The sequence below is a fragment of the Pleurodeles waltl genome, chromosome 7, assembly GCF_031143425.1.
Source record: "Pleurodeles waltl isolate 20211129_DDA chromosome 7, aPleWal1.hap1.20221129, whole genome shotgun sequence".
NCBI lineage: Eukaryota > Metazoa > Chordata > Amphibia > Caudata > Salamandridae > Pleurodeles > Pleurodeles waltl.
This window is the reverse complement of record NC_090446.1, coordinates 268,877,999-268,894,723: the sequence shown is the minus strand read 5'-3', so window position 1 is coordinate 268,894,723 and position 16,725 is coordinate 268,877,999.

Here is a 16,725-nt window from a genome sequence, read left to right as displayed (position 1 = left end):
AACATAGTACCCATGTCTCATCATAGCTGCAGCACTGTTTCACGTGGACAAACAAAAAAGCTAATGACATAATGCATAAATTAATCCCAGTCTCTGGTGAATACTCAGGAAGCATTTAAGTCCATTATTTGTAACTACTATGCGGTTCTCGAAAGAGACCAGCCATCATGCAAAACAGATCAGAAAAAGTGAGATCAGTTGTGAAGGTTTCAGGTTTAAAGGTAGTGGCGAGTGGTTCGGAGATTATCAAACGTTTGGAATGTTATGAGGTGTAGTGTAAATTTATGAACAACAGCATGGCCTCTGCTTGCTTTCAGGATGTTCTATGCACCAAGGGGCTGGTGTGTTAAGTTATTTTGGATGACCTCTTCATCAGTGGTAAGTATATGTACGACAGCAGGATCCCTGCTGGCATTCAGGGTATGCTGCGCACCAAGGGACTGATATTAATTGTGAAGCTATTTTGGATGAGCTCTTCATCATTGAACAAAGATGAGCAGGTTGAGACTGATCTCTGTGAAGAAGAACATTACTAATTACCTTTTGTGGTGAGCTCAGCAACGCCAGCTGCATATTTGTGGGCTGAACATAGATTGAGCATGTATGGTTTATTCTAAGATAGAATTGAACTTCTTTGTCTATCTGTAAACAATGCCACCACTAATTAATAATTTTTTAACAGTAGCAGATACTAGAATAGATCTACAAAGGCATATATATATATATATATATATATATATATATATATATATATATATATATATATATATATATATATGCCATGTTTTCGATAGAGTATTTTTTGTTGTAACTTTGCTGCCACTTGATGAATTATCATGACATTTTCAAAACTTATACTTTGGTCGCTTCAGCTGCTGTGTTGAAAGCTTCAGGGTAATCTGTAAAGCGGGGGCTGAGAAAAAGGGGGGGTCCCAAACACTTTCCACTTTAAGTCAAATGGACTTTTAAAATGTTTGAAAATGACTACAGCCTGAACCGCTGAATGGAATTACACCAAATTTGGCAGAAAGATAGCTCTTGGTCTGGAAAACATGCATTGTGTGACATAGTGTAAATCCCTTTAGTAGTTTTGAAGAAATAAGAGTTTGAAAAATATAGATACATAGGGATGTGGATCAAACTGTCCCCATTCTGATATCTGATTGGCTGCCAACACTTCAATCAAACCAAGAAGTGTTGGCAGCCATCTTGAGACTTGACTTCAGCCTTAGGGAATGAATTATAGCTATTTGAAATATTTATAACTATAACAAGTGAATTTCTATGGTTATGTATGTTTAAAATATGAGCCTAACTATAACGTCACTGTAACCTCTGTTTTTTTAAGTGAATACATATGTACGGGCACTCATGGGGTGCTAAATTCGCAAAAATGTAATTTCACCAAAGGTGCAAGCGCTTTTCGGCTAACAGCCTTTTTCAAAGCCAGTGACACAAACAAAAGATACTCTTTTTGAAATACCAAATTCATCTCGTGAACAACCAATGAAAACATTAAAAAAGCCCACATGCAGAGAAAATCATGGGAAAACGTGGCAGCCTTCTTAAAATGAAATTATACCAAATTATTATTAATGATATTCATCATTCAAAATTCACCACTGTAGCACAAACCTGGTGAATCACCCTACTTCTTTTTAGTGATCCTAAATTCCTACGATGGCAAACCGATAAATTGACATCCAAGTCCCCTCCATCTTGCCTGGGATCATACAATTAGAGAAACTGTACACAGTCAGGCACCTTTACCCTCATGATTGGATAATCCAGATGCCTCCTACCATATTCAACAGGAATATATTATATTGTCCATTTGTATATTGGCAAACATCTAAGATATTTAAAATTTGTCACCTAGTTCCTGTGGGGAGGCTCAATAAGTTTGCTATCATAAGAATTTTGAACCACTAAAAAGAGGATACATCAGGTTTGAGCTAAGATGATGAAGTTTGAATGTGGAATAGCGTTACTCATTGTGGTGAACTATCATCAGTAAGTGTCATTGTTAACAAGTAAGTGCTGGTACTGAGCACCTGCAAAACCCAGCACAAATTAAGCACTGAATTAGCTGGAGGGGCAGCCAGGCACTGAGTACATTTACCCCAAAATGTGTGTGATTACAGAAGTTCCAGTATTCCATATGTGGGAATGCTATTCCTCTGAGGTGCTACTAATTAGCTTAGGAAGCTAGTGATTGAGAGATTGATTACCTGAGCATTACTTTCACCCTTGTTCTTTCCATCACTTTGTTACATAGCCATGATCACTTCCAGCCACATTATTCCCTTGCCAGTGCCTGTCAGGCTGCTATACGGTGCACTACATGCAGAAAAAAAAGGCTTTGATCGATGTCACGATGGGAGGGATGTAGAGGACCCTGCAGTGAACCCAAAGGACGACCTGCCCTGGCACATAAAAAACTGTGCCTTTCTAGACATTCCAATACCTGTTTTACATCCACAGCCCCAAGGTCAGGCATCGGAGTATGGGACAACTGTAAGTGTCACAATTAAGGAAGCTGAAAGGAAGTGGGAGGCATCCTTTTAAAAATGCCATGATTCATGATTACACCTTGCACCCCGATCCAAGAGAAGAAGACGTCAAGTTGGAGTGTGGCGTCAGGAAAGACATCCATCCACCTCGAGATGGACAAGGTGACAGATGGAGCCTGACATCAGAAGACCAATCCTGGAAGCCATTCTGGGAAAGGACGTGAAGCAACGCTAGCCCAAAGGACGCTGGGCCAGCGAGTAGAGGCTGCTCTGATGAAGATGCAACAGAACCAGGAGGCCACCAGTCCCATGCTTCACCCGATCACAGTCCTGGAGGAGCGTGGTTTCTGCAGGGATGGAGTTCCATCTTTCAGAAATATAGGAGAGAGAGAGGGCATTTACCAGGGGCACAATACTGTGTCTGGTTTTTTTCTGGTTTACTTTTAGTGTTTGTCTTCACTGCGTCGTATTGTCTCCTGATGGCCCTAGGTGACAAACACCTACTGGGTGAAAGAAAAGGGCTTATGATTAATGCCCATATAGGATAGGCTGCGCTGTCCTATTCATTTGTTATACACACACCTTTGAACCCAAGGGAAGCACCAGGTATCCAATTTCTGTAAGGGGGTGGGTGATGCTTCATCGCCAGAGTGGTGTATTGTTTTAGTTCAAAGGACATGGTGGAGAACTGAGTTGCTATTATTTTGGTAAATTCCCCAATCAAAAGACCATGCATGCCTCGTGTTACAGAACAATCAATGGGTGATGGTGGATGGAAATTTGCTTAGAGGCATTCCCTCACAGCCCTCCTACCTAAGAGTGAAGTGTAATCCTACCTGTCCACTTACCTGTGGCCACTTTTCTTCCTCTGAGGGACATTCTTTGAAGAGTTATAAAATGAGAAAGAACAAGACGGAAGATCATTATGACCTTTGCTTTGCCGTAATATTCTGTAACAATAAAAACTTATCTGAGACAAACATCTGTTGTCCGAGTAATAAGTCCCGCTCTTATCTTCTCTGCCTAATAATGGGAACAACAGTTCGGTAAAAATGTACATTGATGAACCTATTGAGCCGAGATACACACGGCTCACTCTGCTGTGTTGTGATAGCTGCTGTGGGGGTGTGATGCAGAGAGATCATGAACCCCAGCTATAGAAGCGTCGGTAGGAGTTGGATGCCACTGAGCCCTTGTAATTAACATCATACATTTAAATTTTTACAGCTTTTTAGACTTTTTAGTCCGTGTAATTATTATGAAAAATTTACATTTTTCACAGTTATTTTTAGACTTTGATCAATGATATCTCCAAACATAAACTCATAAATACCTCTGCAAAAGAGTGGTATTGATGGGGCTGTGGGTAAGGGGAACCAACAAGAATGGAGAGCATGAAATGAAGGGCTGAAAGCAGGAGGAAGGAATAAATGAGACAGAAGGATGGAAAGAAGAAAGGAATGAAGGATCAATCAATCAGTATTTGTAAAGTGCAGCTACTCACCCATGAGGGTCTCAAGGCGCTAGGGAGCGGGCCTCATCCGAAGAGCCACTTCTTGAGGTTTGTCCTGAAGATGGCGAGGGACGGACTTTGTCTGGGGTGCCGGGGAGGACAGATAAAACAACAGAAAGAACAAGGGCAAGAAAGAAGTAAATACACGAGGAAAAAATAAATAAAGAATGAGAGAAGGAAGGAAAGAAAGAATAACGATAGAAGGAAGGATGGAGGGAAAGAAGAAAAATGCTCTCCCCCATATAATCCCCTGAGCGATTTTCGGGCTCTCTCACTCGCTCGCCCAGAGCCACGTAGGACATGGTTGAAACTAAAGAGTATTTAATTTTTCTTGCTGCTCTTTTGATGAAAGGTGCAGCATGTCAGCACATTGTTCCCAGGAAGATATGAACATTCCCATACTACAGCAATGAGCTGTTCCTTTTTTTGTGTAATTTTAATTAATTAACAATTCATCTATTTTCTTCTTCCCTACAGCGTCAAGTACCCATACAATGTGGCTCGAGAAAGGCATATTTTTTCTACATGCGGTTGGCCATTCATAGACATCTAATGAATATTAATATTTTTTAGCAGCATTCCATGCATTTGGGTTAGGTATTAAGTGTGTCACTGATCTACGCTCCGGTGAAGGGCACTTGTCACAGGGCTCTGTCAATACTAAATAATTTAAAATTGATATACTATTCACTCGTATTCTGTTTGCCTTGCTTTCACATTGATTGTGCTCCCCAAAAAATATATAGCAGAGGCTATAATTATGACATTTAATAATTTGACAGCAGTCATGCCATGCCATTTAAGGAATCCACATGGTGGACGGCCTCCTATTTATTAAATATCAGACAGGAATACAAATATATTTGTTCATATAAGAACATTCTCAACTGTTTAATTAACTGTAAAGATGAGTTGATGTAGACTAAGCATTTCCCCTCCATCATAGTTCAAGAGTTATGTATTTTAAAATATTAATTTACAGAGAAGAAAATGACAGAAGTGAGTACTTTTTCTCCCACTGGCTCTCCAAGTGTTTTGCATTTGTCCTATGTTGTATCTGGAATGTACTCCTGTCTTGATGTACAGCGTATCTCCCACTTACTCTCGAATAATATCTGCTCCAAATTCTTCCCAGCGTGTATCTCTAATGCTCTCCTGCTGCAACTATTTGGTAACGATACTTATGTAGAACACTCTGATGCATCTTAGTCATGTCGTCGAAATATAAAATCGCAAATAATTAAAAAAAACAATAAATGTGGCTTTTCTAGTAATTGGGCCGCAGAGAGGCTTTCCCAGGTTACATTGGGACGCACGTAGCGTCCAATCATGCATTCATTCTTCGTCGTTTAATGTGTCAGACGGGCAGTAGCGTCATGAAGTCGCACCAGTACTCAACAGTATGTTGGTGCATCAACAATGTATACATCAATAATGTTTCAGATAGGCTGTCTGCCGTCCAGTTCATGGTAGTTACACCCACATTTTTTGGGTAGCATGATAGGGGTACTATGTGTAAAACTGTCGCAAGTTTGTGCCAGTGGTAGCAGTTGTTCACAACTATTAAACATTTTTTGTTGTGAGGCACCTAGGCCCATATTTATACTTTTTTAGCGCCGCATTTGCGTGTTTTTTTTTTTTTTACGCAAAAGCGACGCAAACTTACAAAATGCAATTGTACTTTGTAAATTTGCGCTGCTTTTGCGTCAAAAAGCGGCGCAAATCCGGCGCTAAAAAAGTATATATGTGGGCCTTATTTTCTCATCAGCAGACTTTGACTCAGAGCAGGAATGAAATCTGGAGAAAAGTGAGAAGGAAGGAGAAAGACAAAAATAAGAAACAGTCGTGAACGGAGAAAAAGATGAAAAAGAACCTGGAAGAGTAAAATAGATGGAAAGTGTAGGGCAATATTGGACATGCAGGTACCCTGCAGTGTCGGCAGCAGCCTTTTAAGAAAATCTCTGCATCTCTGCACCTATTTTTTTTAGAATATATGCAGACAATGATACATCATGCTTAATGTTTCTCCTGTGAGCACTTGTTAACAATATCGTAATGTGTTTCAATGACATGGCCATTAAATAGCAATTACAATTTATAATGGCCGTGTCAAATAGCGGTCACCTTCAAAAAGTGTTGATCAAAGAATATCAGCTTTCTGTCATAAGTACTTACGTTCAGATCCCTCATGTGATTTTATTTTTAATGAACTTCATGATTTCCAAAGATGTAGTCTATTTGGTGTGAAGTAAAGCACACATTGACGCTGGTAAATGATCCTTTTAAAGATGAATACTGCTGTCGAGTAAATCAGAATATATTGCGTAATTTGGCGCTGAATAAACGAACACGCATTGACAAAGCCAATAGGTTTGAAGCTGTCACTACATTGCCCACAAAAGCAGTACATAAACGACTGCAGCAGGGGAAAATAATTACACAGCTTCTGTGTTTCCAAATATAAGTTAGGTTCCTTCCCGACCGATCGCACAACGTCTCTTTATTTCTTTTTGCCCTGAGTCATCCTGCTTTGATGAGCTTCTGTTCTAGCATCTGCGATTCCTCACATGTTGGCAAATAAAATGTGTGTTGGTCCATCATCAGGTTTGATACCCACCATGTGGTGGAGCACATGGAGCAGTGTCAGGCAGAGCTCTGATTGGCCCATGTCTCTTAAAAGTCCAATGTGGCCACTGGAGCAATATGACTGTAATGCAACAACGCCCAGCAAGTTGTATGCAATTATTGAGGACGTTGTGCTGTCAGGCTGCAGTCTTGGTGGACTGTGGGTTATTCATTTTTCCTACTTTTTGTTCTTTAGAGAAATTCCATCTTAATTTAGAAGAAATTATGGTTGACAAATATATCAAATCAGATTATAATCTAATCATAAACAGAGAAGAACCTAACTTAATGGAGTCACTGACGGGATCCTAAATTACCTTAGACACCGAAAATGAAGGTGGAAGGTAGAAACAGAATAGGATTAACTGTCAAATCCTGCACCCACTGATCGTTTCACGAAGAGCTCATTGACTTCCTGATGTCTGGAGATTGACAGCACATTTGCAAGAAATGGATGAGATTGTTTTTGAAAACAATATGCTGCCAAATATTTTGGCCATAGATCATGTAGCTGGCATCAAGGATAGTGGAGTTCTAGCTCATTTAGAGGCAAAGAAAGAAGGTAATCACTTAGCAACATTGTTGGTAGTTCCAAAGATTGCTTCTGGCTTAAACCTGCTCAGGGCCATTTGTCAGAGACATCTACAATAATATTGGTGAACAATACATAGCATTGAAAGCACTCAGTTTTAATAAACTGGAAAAGAACGTTGTATGCCCCTTAAAATCAGATATTAGTTTGCTTTGGTTTGAATTGTTTCCCAGAAATTCCACTTAATGGAGGGATCACTTAGAGTTAATTAAATATCTGTAACACTTCCAGGTACTCAACCTAATGAGAAGCATATTTAAGACCTTGGATGGATCATTTTTTGCACTGAGAATAAATGAAGTGAGAGTCCCATGATTTTTCATTACACAGTGGTGTGCAAATTTGCTTCTTAAGTTTAATTCAACAATAACCTGCACAAGTTTTGATCCCAATGGTTTTGCACCTGTTAAAAAAAGCTTCTTGAACAAATGCTACAGAATAAAGGGCTTTGTCACCAAAGCTATGGAAAAAATTGCAAAAGATTGTGACTTTGGTCCACTTTAGCTCCTAGGTTTGATCAACTGACTGCTACAATTGACACCAGCTAACATAGTTTCTGTAGCTTTCAATGATGATGCTATGGGGGTCATTACAAGTTTTGCAGTCGGAAATATCCGACTGGCAAACTCCCAACACAGAGACTGCCACGGTGCTGGAGGTCTCCCCACCAGCTCCATTACAACTTTCCCACTGGTCTGACAAATCAAGGTTTCCACACATCAGCCCAGTGGGAAAGGTGTGGCAGCATTGTTCCTGGCTCATAATTGATCTGGTAGCAAAGCTGTTGCATGCAGGGTGCAGAAGTACCTTTGAAATGCACACTGTCTGCCCAGCAGACAGTGCGCATTTCAAGGGTGCTGGGCAGGGGGAACCTTGCACAGCCCATGCCATGGGCATGTGCAGTGCAAAGGCCACTGTCGCTCCTGCACTTGTTCTCCACCAGGTTTTTCTTGGAGGTCATACTACAATGAAAAGGCAGGCAGAGAACAAGGTTGTAATCAGCAGGGCAGCGCTGAGTTCAGCTCTGCCCTGGCTGATTACAACCAAGACTGCAGTCAGCCCGCCGGGATCCAAGAGACAGCAGTCAGTTGGCAGGTCCAGCTGCCAACCTCGTAATGTGGTGGTCGCACCGCCACAGCATTCCAACCAGAAATGCGAGTTTGGTCGTCTTCAGACCACCAGACTCCTAATCTGGGCCTATGTGACTTTGCAATAAGGCAACAAAAGTTTACAAATTTAGGGGGTCATTCTGACCCTGGCGGTCATGGACCGCCAGGGCCAACGACCGCGGAAGCACCGCCAACAGGCTGGCGGTGCTTCTGGGTCCATTCTGACGCCGCGGTCAGCCGCCGGTTTCCCGCGGCCCCAGGGAATCCTCCACAGCGGCGCTGCAAGCAGCGCCGCCATGGGGATTCCGACCCCCTTCCCGCCATCCTGTTTCTGGCGGTTTTCACCGCCAGAAACAGGATGGCGGGAACGGGTGTCGTGGGGCCCCTGGGGGCCCCTGCAGTGCCCATGCCACTGGCATGGGCACTTCAGGGGCCCCCTAACAGGGCCCCATTGAGATTTTCAGTGTCTGCTTGGCAGACACTGAAAATCGCGATGGGTGCAACTGCACCCGTCGCACACCAGCAACTCCGCCGGCTCCATTCGGAGCCGGCTTCCTCGTTGCTGGGGCTTTCCCGCTGGGCGGGCGGGCGGGCGGCCTTTTGGCGGTCGCCCGCCAGCCCAGCGGGAAAGTCAGAATTACCGCCGCCGTCTTTTGACCGCGGTACGGTCTTCTGGCGGTTCCCGCCAGGCAGGCAGCTTCCGCCGCCCGCGGGGGTCAGAATGACCCCCTTAATCTAGAAACAAGTAAAAGATTTTTGGCAACTAGGGTATTGCAATTAGGGGTGGAAGGAGTTGACGGAGTTCCACTCTGCAAAATTCCAACAACTATGTGGAATTCTTTGGAGGTGGAGTTCCATGAGTTGCGGAGTTGACCGGAATGCACCGAATCTCAGAAGTACTAAGCAGGGTCGGACCTGCTTAGGCCTCCCCTATTTAGTGCTTCTGAGATCAGGCATATTCAGAACAGGGTCAAAGGCAGCAAAAGCTGCCATTTCAGGCCTCTTGTGCACAGGCCTGCCCTGTGTGCAGTCAGTGCACCCGGGGCAGGCCAGTGCTTTCACTGCCTATGGCCCTGGTCTGAATTCAGACCGGTGCACAAGAGCCCTTAAACAACAACTTTCACTGTCTAGGCCATGGCCTGATTTCGGGCCAGGGCACTAGGCAGCGAAAGCTACGGTCTCAGGTCTTTTGTACACCAGTATTCACATTGGGAAAAAAAACGAGGACATGCCTGGGTCCTTGTTCCCAGGGGGTGTTTGTTGCCAGGGGCCTGGCTGGCTCTCTGCCTCCCAGCCCCCGAACCAGAGATGCTGAGCTGCTCCACCAGGGAGCAGCTCCTTGCCGCGTCAGGTGTGTGTGCACTGAAGCCCAGTTATGGGCAACACAGCGCAAGCACAGACTGTCTGCGCCTGGGCTGTGTGGCCCAAAACTGGGCTGCAGTGCGCATGCGGTGAGCTCCGCTCTGCTGGAGGGACTAGCGAGGCCTCAAATGGAGAGCGGAGTGCCAAAAATTTCATTAGTTCAGCCAGCGGAGCAGAGCACACCGCTCACCCCTAATTACAATCACTATACAGCCTCTTCTCAAATACCATTTTGCTTTGATCCAAATGAACAAAAAACAGTGCTGGGCATGGGGGGGGTCTCCTACACTGCCCATGCCAAGTGCATAAGTAGTGCAGGGGCTCCCCTGTGGCCTCCTGCACCTGTTCTCTGCCAGCCTTTTCATGGCAGTGTTATTGCCATGAAAAGGCTGTTGGAGAACGAGGTTGTAATCCAAAGGGCAGCTCTGCCCTGGTGGATTAGGATCCACGATCATGGCGGGGCTGGCGGTTCCCTGGCAGTCCAAGTGCCAGAGTTTTAATGTGGCGGTTGACCGCCATATTGGTGGCAGTCCAGTCCACCACCGCGAGTGTGTAATGTGGGCCAATGTGTTGATCTTTGGTGAAACTGTGAAGGAGCATGTTGGGAAATGTGGCAAGGGGTTAAAGAGTTTGATGGTTTCGGGTTTGAGACTGAAAGCTGGGAAGCATACTTTTTAGAGTGAAGGAGGTAAATCATCTGGGCCATCATATTACAGGTGGAGGTGTGGGTTCCAGAAAGAAAAAACGTTTATACAATCAGAATGATAAAGGAATCTACAATTAAGGACAAGTTGATCTTGTTTTTTGGTATAGTCAAATACTCAGTGAAGTTCATGAGGCACCTTGCAAAGCATAGTGTGTGCAGCTTGGTTGATAAGAAGGATGTTTTCCAGTGGAATGATCAGTGTCAGAAAGAGTTTGAACAGGTGAAGAAGGATTTGGGAAAAGCACCATGCTTGCAAGCTTTGCTCCAGAAGAGGAAAAGATTGCTGTCACTGATGCCAATTCAAGTGGCTTGGGACCCCCTTTGTTTGCAGAGGAGATGGGGAGGAACAGCTGATTGTTAGGATACCAAGGGCACTTCTTGGTGCTGAGTTCAAATACTCTGCAATTGAAGGGAGAAGCAATTGCAGTATATTTTGCTGTGAACCAGTTCCGAAATTTCTTTTGGGACACTAGATTTAGAGTCAATTCTGAACAAAAGTAATCTGTGAAGGGCTTCATAAAGAAAGCGTTAAATTTTCTGCCATCCATAATCCAGAAAAGGATCATTGGAATTTGATTATTAGATTTCTACAGCGCCTTGGAATGCATACCTTGTGTGATCAATTGCTCTGCAGTTTGTATATAAAGGCTGGTTTGTGAAGGCAACAAATGTGATAATGATAGTACTTAGACTGGAAATTAGTATCTAGGTTGGGGAGGAAAGGTTCTATGATGAAATATTGCCTACAATATTGCAACCCGAAAATGTAAAGAATTGACAAAAATATTGACTTTACATACTTTGAATTTAAAGGACAAAAGGCCAGCTACGAATTTTAACTACTAAACAGTGTGTTAACTAAATAATATATAAACTTTAAGAAATACATTTAACATTTTACAACTTGCAAACACAAAATAAAAATATATAGTTTAAAATAAATGTTACATAAATATTAAACATAATGCATGAATAAAAAATGATGTAAATTTAAATAATAAAATAAAAAACACTAATAATAAGTAACACTGTTTGAAAACACTATGGCCCTCATTCTGACCCTGGCGGTCTTTGACCGCCAGGGCGGAGGACCGCGGGAGCACCGCCGACAAGCCGGCGGTGCTCCAATGGGGATTCTGACCGCGGCGGTAAAGCCGCGGTCGGACCGGCACCACTGGCGGGGTCCCGCCAGTGTACCGCGGCCCCATTGAATCCTCCGCGGCGGCGCAGCTTGCTGCACCGCCGCGGGGATTCCGACCCCCCCTACCGCCATCCAGATCCCGGCGGTCGGACCGCCGAGATCCGGATGGCGGTAGGGGGGGTCACGGGGCCCCTGGGGGCCCCTGCAGTGCCCATGCCACTGGCATGGGCATTGCAGGGGCCCCCGTAAGAGGGCCCCTACATGTATTTCACTGTCTGCTGCGCAGACAGTGAAATACGCGACGGGTGCAACTGCACCCGTCGCACAGCTTCCACTCCGCCGGCTCGATTCCGAGCCGGCTTCATCGTGGAAGCCTCTTTCCCGCTGGGCTGGCTGGCGGTCTGAAGGAGACCGCCCGCCAGCCCAGCGGGAAAGTCAGAATTACCGCCGCGGTCTTTCGACCGCGGAACGGTAACCTGATGGCGGGACTTTGGCGGGCGGCCTCCGCCGCCCGCCAAGGTCAGAATGAGGGCCTATGGCCCTCATTACAACCCTGGCGGTCGGTGATAAAGTGGTGGTAATACTGCTAACAAGCTGCCGGTAACTACTGCCAAATTATGACCATGGCAGAAAGATCTCAGATAGACAGCCACTTTACCACACCGACCGCCAGGGCTGAAACAACAGCCACCACGGCGGTGGCCACCTACAGCCAGGCGGAAGTCAATGTTCCACCCACCATATCATGACCCCCTGAAACCGCCACCTTTTCCGGGGCAGTACCAATGACATCAAAAGCCTGGCGGAAACAGACCTCAGAAGGGAAAGGGCTCACCTTTGGAGACATAGGGAAGGACCACAACGCCATGGAGCCGGAACAGAGAATATTTCCCATGATATTTTACGTCTTGCTCCACCACGAACATCAACAATGGCGAAGAGCGGCCACAGTGAGTACAGCTGCCTAGCACACAAGGGAGTGAGGGAGGAAAAAGAGAGTGACACACCCATGCACATAACACATCCCCACCCCCACCTCCAACACCATACACACAACATCAGATGCAGTAAGAAAACATAGATACCCCGTACCCCTCAGGAATAATGCAAGGAAAACACGAATAGATGAAAGTGCGTGTAATAATATAAATACATAAAAAAACAAACATTCAATCCAAAAGTATATACAATATGTACAGTTCAAGAGACACTGCCCAGTCCTCAATGTGCGTGGGTCACAGGGCCATATGACAAAGTCTAAGGCCCCACTTGTCTCCTGCACCAACACAGAGAGAACACTGCAGGGGCATAATTTGGAAAATAGGCAGGCACCTCAGGGGGACGGGGAACGAGGGGGGCACCTCAGCCGGCAGATGGAACAAATCCACTGGTTCTGGGGGGGCAACATACCCTGTGATTGGTCCTGGGGAGTGCAAGGCCACAGTCTCTCAAGTGGGTGAATACTCCACGGTTCTGGAGGGGGCAACATGCCCTTTGCTTGCTCCTGGGGAGTGCAAGGCCACAGTCTCTCAAGTGGGTGAATACCCCACTGGTTCTAGAGGGGGCAACATGCACTGTCCTTCTGATCCTGGGGAGGATGGGATGAGTGGGTGGCTTATCCACTGGTTCTGGAGAGGGCATTGTTCCCTGTGCTTCTGATCCATGGGAGGATGGGGTGAGTCGGTGGCATACCCACTGGTTCTGGAGGGGGCATTGTGCCCTGTGCTTCTGATCCTGGGGAGTGCAAGGTCACAGTCTCTCAGCTGAGTGTCACACCCACAGGATTTTCAGGGGGCAGGCAGCACAACAGCCCATGGAGGCAGGAGATTGTCCGCAAGCGGTGACGGCTGGTCAGAAATGGTAGTGGTGATGCTGCAGCCGCTGGTGGGGGGAGACTCCAGCCCATTCACTGCAGCCTCAGATGGCTGCCCACTGTTGGTGGTGGTGGTGCTGCTGCTGTTTGCAGTTGTGGAGGGAAGCTCCTGCCCATCCCCTGCAGCCTCAGATGCCTGCCCACTGGTGGTGGTGGTGCTGCTGCTGCCTGTGGCAGTTGTGGGGGGAAGTTCCTGCCCATCCCCTGCAGCGTCAGATGGCTGCCCACTGGTGGTGATGGTGCTGCTCCTGGTGGGGGGAGGCTCCACCCCATCCCCTGCAGCCTCGGTTGGCTGCCCACTGGTGCTGGTAGTGGTGGTGCTACTGCTGCTGCTGCTGGTGGTTGTGGGGGGAAGCTCCAGCCCATCCCCTGCAGCCTCGGACGGCTGCACAACCATGGTTGTTTTTGTGGACTCTGACTACGTCCCAGTACCAGGTCCCTTGTCCTTCCTTCCTGCTGGTGCAGGCCCCTTGGCCTTCCTGGCAGCAGCTGGGGATTGCTCCTTGCCCTTCCTGTCAACAGCTGGGGATGGCATCTTACTCTTCCTGGCAGCACTTGGGGCAGGCTCCTTGCCCTTCCTGTCAGCAGCTGGGGATGGCACCTTGCCCTTATTTGCAGCACTTGGGGAAGGCTCCTTGCCCTTCTGGGCAGCACTTGGGGATGTAACCCCTTACTTGAGGCTGTCAGGTGCCCTGGATCCTTTACCACCACGAGTGGGTGAGGACACTATTGTGCCCGTGGACTGCATGGCTGAGGTGCTTGCCTGGGTTTTTGCCACCCCGGCCAGACGTGAAGGAGGGTGATAGGGGTAGGGAAGAGGTCAATAGTGGTGAAGAAAAGCTTCTTAGGGACACATAGGCAGGAAGAGGGAGAAGGTTTGGGAGTGGAGGAAGAGGGAGTGGTTGTAGGAGGTGTCTGTCTGCTGTGTTTGGGTGCAGGTGCATGGGCTGAATGCTGTTGTGAGGTGGATGGCTGTTGGGTGTCTCAGTGCTTGCGTTTGTGTACCTTGGGAGGGGGGGCAGACACAGTGGGAGAAGACACGGGAGGCGTGTGCATGGCTGTTGTAGCAGTGTCTGCAAGTGAGGTGTGTGTTCTGCTAGGTGTGGTGGTGCTGCTGGTAGTGGATGATGGTGTAGTGCATGGAGGTGTGAGTGTACATGCAACTGGGAGGGAGGTAGAGGAGGAGGAGGAGGGGGACACAGTGGAGACAGTGGATGTTGGTATGTCTGCATTTGGATGGTGTTTGCGTGAGTGCCTGTGGGATGATGAGTAGTCCTTGTGTTTGCCATGTCCACTCTTGTGTGTTGTCCTGTGTGCATGCTTGTCTGCCTGTGTGCTTGGGATAGGTTGGAGTTGAGGGGAAGAAGTTGGAGGGGGGAGGGGGGAAATAGGGACAATGGCTGCCATCAGAGAGGAGGCAAGACCCTGGATTGATCTCTGTTGGGCCGCCAAGCCAGTGTGAATGCCCTCCAGGAATGCATTTTTCTGTTGCATTTGGGCTGCCAGCCCCTGGATGGCATTCACAATGGCTGACTGCCCTACAGAGATGGATCTCGGGAGGTCAATAGCCTCCTCACTCAGGGCAGCAGGGCTCACTGGGGCAGGGCCTGAGGTGCCTGTGGCGAAGGAGATGCCCACCCTCCTGGGTGAGAGGGCATGGGCAACTCACTGAGGGGCTGCTGGGAGGGCGGTGTTGGTACTGGGGTGGCGGCTGTACCTGTAGCTGGGGTGGGCACATAGGTGTCCACCACCAGGGAGCTTCCATTGGAGGAGGTATCTGTGTCAGAACTGTCCCCTCCTGTATCCGCCGTGGTGCTCCCCTCACCCTCCGTCCTACTGTTGCCCTCCCCGTCGGTGAACTCTGCCTCCTGGGTCCTGTGGGATGCAGCTCCCTCTGTCACCGGTGCCTCTTCTTCTCCGCCAGATGATGCTAATGCACATAAGGATAGGATAACAAAAAAAATAGGGGGGAAGAGACAAAGACAAAGGAAACAGTAGGTCAATGGGTGCCCCAACACCACCGTTGGTATAAACAGCAACCTCACACACAGTGAACAGCCCTACGCACTATGCAGTGCACTACCAGTAACAATCCTAGTCACCAGGGCATCTGTGTCCGAACTGTCCCCTCCTGTCTCTGCCGTAGTGCTCCCCTCGTCCTCCATCCCACTGGTGCCCTCACTGTTGGTGGACTCTGCCTCCTGGGTCCTGTGGGATACCGCTCCCTCCGTCGCCGGTGCCTCTGCTCCCCCACCAGATGATGCAAATGCACGTAAGGACAGGATGACAAAACAAAAAGGGGGGGAAAAGACAAAGGATTCATATGGTCAATGGCTGCACCAACAACACTGTTGGTGTGCATACCACACTCACACAGAAGTAACAGGCCTACGCACTATGCAATTTACTAACAGTACCAATGCTAGCCTCCAGGGCATGGAAAGGGACACATCCCGCCAATTGAAGCATACCTGAGACCCACACAGTCCTGCCCAGTAGAGGATACCTACAAGCTAGGCAGGAGGAATATCACTACAGAACTCTGCCCAACATGGGACCTACTCTGTAATGTCAGGCCTGGCATAGGGGCACCCACTGACACACATCCCCCACCCGGATACCACCCTACCAGGCGTAAGTTGTTATGACGGGCACTGAACTCACCCCCTTGTGGCTGCTGTGATGCCCTCAAGCGCCCATCCAGCTCTGGATAGGCCACCGCTAGTATGCGGGCCATCAGGGGTCAGGGTTCGATGGGCAACCCTTCCTCGTTGGGAGGCCATCACCAGCTGGGCCTCCACCATCTTCCATGCCCAGCGTCTCAGGTCCTCCCACCGTTTGCGTCAGTGGGTGCTCCACCTGCCGTAGACCCCCAAGGACTGCACGTCCTTGGCGATGGCACGACATATATCTTTCTTTTGATGGGTGCTGACCTGCAGAGAAATACACACAGGGAAAGCCATTAGTCAGACCGTCCTGGCAGTTACACTTTTGGCTCACCATACCCCTTCACATCGCCATTTGAACACAAAGGGCCCAGCCCACAAGCTGTCCGCTGCCCATGGGACATCCACCAACCGCCCCACACGAGCCCTTCAACACACCACTCCCGTGCATTCATGCCCCATGTATCGTACTCAGCAGTGTACTCACCTGTTGGTCTGGAGGCCCATACAGCAGTAGGACACCTTCCACCAGTCGCTCCAATTCCTCCGAGGTGAAGGCAGGGGCCCTTTCCCCAGTCCACGCGCCATGGTAGGTACCGGACACAGGTCAAAGAAGCACATGCCA